The sequence below is a fragment of the Gavialis gangeticus genome, unplaced genomic scaffold, assembly GCF_001723915.1.
Source record: "Gavialis gangeticus isolate Ggan-Ray unplaced genomic scaffold, GavGan_comp1, whole genome shotgun sequence".
Classification (NCBI taxonomy): Eukaryota; Metazoa; Chordata; order Crocodylia; family Gavialidae; genus Gavialis; species Gavialis gangeticus.
In genome coordinates, this window is record NW_017729029.1 from 57,448,814 (window position 1) to 57,452,637 (window position 3,824).

Below are 3,824 nucleotides of genomic sequence, written 5' to 3' on the forward strand. Positions count from 1 at the left end.
GGATGGGTTATTACTTCATAGAAATATGGGATTCCCCTAGGAGGAAGAGGCTCTACTGTGTTTCCTTTTAAAGGGCATATCCAGATGAGCATGTACATGCATTTCTGCAGGGACAAATAGCAGTGACACATAGTTGGGGGCCTCCTGAGGCTTGAGTGGCAGTAATCCAGGTGCCCGGAGCCTGGCTGGCAGGTGGAATGTGTCTCTGGCCAGCCAGGCTCCAGGTTCAGGTGGTGCACACCTCACTTCTTTCTGCCTCAGGTTTTTTTGACACCAAGATCTCCCAATGTCAACCCCCCCCTGCTGTGCTGCAAATTAGCAATGCAGTGAAGGCCTGCACGTGCAGTGTGTGCAGTTCGTAGTGCCGCAGATGGGTCTGCAGCACCACAAACCGCATGTTCATGCTTAAGACCTCTACAACAAAAACGTTTGCTTGTATTCAAGCCACGTCCCTTTACAACTTAGCTTGCCAGAAGATCTCTTGCTAAAGCTTCTGTTCTATGCGTTATACAGTGCTCAGCATGTTCTTAGACTTTGTGGTACTCCTGATTTCACCTAAATAACGGGCTGAGGCAGACTGTAGAATAGAAACACTATCGTTAATCCCTTCTAAACAAAGTTAAAAAAAAAAAAAGAGTGAGATATGATGCCAGATGGGAGACAGCTGATTCCTACCAAAAGCCTGGTCAGATACACAAAAGAAATTACAATTTGTGGAGAGAAATCTGCATGTTTCTAAATTTAATATGTGCAGCACTCATGTATTTCAAATGGGGCTGCATAATGTCAATAGCACATTCTGTATTGCAGCCAAAACAATGCTGATGGGTAGATATATTTAACAGTAAAATTGCTTGCTGCTATTAAAACTTTTTTTTCTTTGCAGTACTCACTTGGGCTGATGATATGATACAACAAAAAGATGCCACTCCCCAAGAACTGATTGCCGGTTGCCATCTGCATCATTACTATATTAAAATCAAAGACAGAGTTATGGATGCATTTAAGTAACCCTACCTCAAAAGCTTTTCTTGATGTCTGTGATTTTGTCTTTTTGTAGCAAATAAGGCATAGGAAATTGGACTGTGCATAATGATGGAAGAATCCAGCAAGATCCTCCTCCATTAAAAAACAAAACCCCAAGGCCTGGTAGTTATTTTTTTTTTTCAGGAGTGATTAATGGTTTTGGATGCTTTAACCTGGGAGTGCTCAATGCGAGACACTTAAAGGGGATAACCATAGTCAGGAACTTGCTTAATAGTTTCTGAACACAAATCTACTTCAAATGTCTCAAGTTGGGAACTGAAGAACTGAGAAACCCAATCACTAGCCACTTCTTGAAAACCTTGGCAAAAGTTTTAGTTCAGGTTTAGCATCCAGAGTTAAGAGTTTCAGGGCCAAAGACACCTGTAGAGATCCATTCAGAACGTGTGGCGCTTGGGATGAAAGTATAACATGCTGCCACCTGGGTCAGACCACATGCCCATCTAATCCAAGAGTACTCTCTCTCTCTATCTCACACAGCTATAAAATGAGGCCCTAATCATCCTCTTTAGGTCTTTTAAGGTCCCATGGTACTTAGTCACTTAGGATGCAACTGGTTTTGGCCAAAGTTTCATCATGACTGTTCTGCAGGATGTGACAGCTGAGTTGGCTAAGCTACTTGTTTTCTATTCAGATGGATCTTTTTCAAAACAAGATTAAAGCATGCTGGGATAACGAGACAGGCTTTTAACAAATCTCACTTTTTATCATGTGGGTTGGGGTAGCTTCTAGAGGCTCCCAGACCTGAATCCTATTGTACTAGCTGCTGTACAAACGCACAGAAAAGGGAGCTGATATTTATGTGTACCCTCAACACAGAAGCCCTATATAGCAAGGGCTCCACTGCTAAAGGATTACAAAAACCATTGAGTAATGGGATGGATTTTTTTCTGCGGGGTACTACAGAAGAGATTTAAAACAAGTTTGTGGACTTTTTTTCCCTTTTTTTTCTTCTCAGTAAAAGCCTTCACCAAGACTTGTGTGTGAAATCATTTCCTTTGGGACATGCCACAGGATTCGTTAAAGGGAATCAAGGGTCTGAATATATTCCACAAAATATAATGCAAACTGCAGAGCAGAGAGGAAGGGAAAACAAAAGAAAAGGCAGAGTCAGGAAAGGGTGAAAGGAGGTCCCCCATTTTCCCACAATACCAATCTTTTCTCCCCATCAAACCTTCTCGCAAGTCATTAGAGGTGCAAGCAGATGGTGCCTAGAGATATCCCAGTCAAGCAGCTCATGCACAGCAGAATGACAGCAAAGCAAGTGATATAGGATAGGGAGACAGCAACAGTCATCACAATGGGAATCTCTATTAGCTGTGGATAGGTCATAATGAACAAGATGCTTGGGACATGTGTGTCATGGACGTACCCTTCCTCCTCCACAAAAAAGGGTCACCAGAAGAGCAGAGACTAAGGCCCTGGCACACATTTATTTAACTGCACAATGGGATCTGATGCCCAATCCCAACAATTGCTCCTCCTGCCAGGCTACACATTCACAGCAGGATCAAGGATCAGATCCCAATTGTGTCATTTGTCAGTACATGCAGAGCCCAGGATCCTAGGGAAATGGAGCCCAGGGTCCTAGGCTGGTTGAGATGCCTGCGGTCCTATGGCTCAGATAGACAGTTAATCCTGAGAATACACTAGAGCTGGTTGCAGACGCCAGTGTGGTCCCAACCCCAGGACTGCACCCGAGTCTTGAGCTTTCTCTTGTTACCCTGCCATACATTTCATTTAAGGTGCGATGGAAATCAGCCACAAAAATGATACACATCTGTGGAATATTTTTTGGTGCCTTTAACAGATTAATTGCTTACCTGTAACATCTGCCAGGGGCTTAAATTAGGGGTTTTCTAGCCCTGTCATCCCCCCAAAGGCCTGCCAAAAAGGTTGTTCCCCACTGGCCTACCACAATTTCTAAATAGATAAGTCATCTTGAAAGAGTTTTTCCCCCACTGATTTAGAACACAAATAACTTAGCTAACTTTGGATAGGTAGCACTAGTAGATTAGAATAAAAGGGATATTCCCATTTCCCCACTTGCTGAAACAGGCAGACTTACCGTAGTTGACCTGCTGCTCCCTGTAATAACTTCCTGCATGGATCCAGTTGTGATGCACATTGTAGGTGTCTAGAACACTTCAGATAGCAGTGGGCTTTGGTTTGCAGACCTCCACCCTCTCCCTCCCCGTATCTCCTTGAAACCTGCAACTGTTCTGGTCCCTAAGTAGGGACCAGAACAGCCACCTCCCTGCTGGGCCCCCCTCGGGCCCCGGGGGTGGCACACCTGGGCCAAGGGTTAGCGAGGATTTAGTTAGGGAGCTTATGGAGGGGCTGGACGTTTTCAAGTCAGCCGGTCCGGATGATCTCCACCCTAGAGTTCTAAAGGAACTGGCTGAGGTCATTGCAAGTCCCCTGGCACGGCTTTATGAGCACTCGTGGTGCTCTGGAGAGGTACTGGAGGACTGGAAGAGGGCCAGCGTGGTTCCCATCTTCAAAAAAGGGAGGAAGGAAGACCCGGGAAACTATAGGCCAGTTAGTCTTACTTTGATCCTAGGCAAACTGTTTGAGAAAATTATTCTGGCGCACATCCAGGAGGGGCCAGCAGGGGACTGCATGCTTAGGGGCAACCAACATGGGTTCATCAGTGGCAGGTCCTGTCAGACCAACCTGGTGGCCTTTTACGATCAGATCACCAGATCATTAGATGCAGGGGTAGCAGTGGACATAGTCTTCCTGGACTTCCGGAAGGCTTTTGACACTGTCTCTCACCC

General features: G+C 45.2%; 1 long non-coding RNA gene across 1 annotated transcript in view; it reads right to left on the minus strand.

Annotated features, from left to right (window-relative positions):
* Positions 1 to 2,294, minus strand: part of LOC109300428 — an 8,753-nt gene extending 6,459 nt beyond the window's left edge. Inside the window, exons 1-2 of the long non-coding RNA XR_002098219.1 lie at positions 2,219 to 2,294; positions 894 to 968 (exon numbers count right to left, since the gene is read on the minus strand). This is a non-coding gene — a long non-coding RNA (uncharacterized LOC109300428). The remainder of the gene's footprint in view (positions 1 to 893; positions 969 to 2,218) is intronic.
* Between the last annotated feature and the right edge of the window lie 1,530 nt (positions 2,295 to 3,824).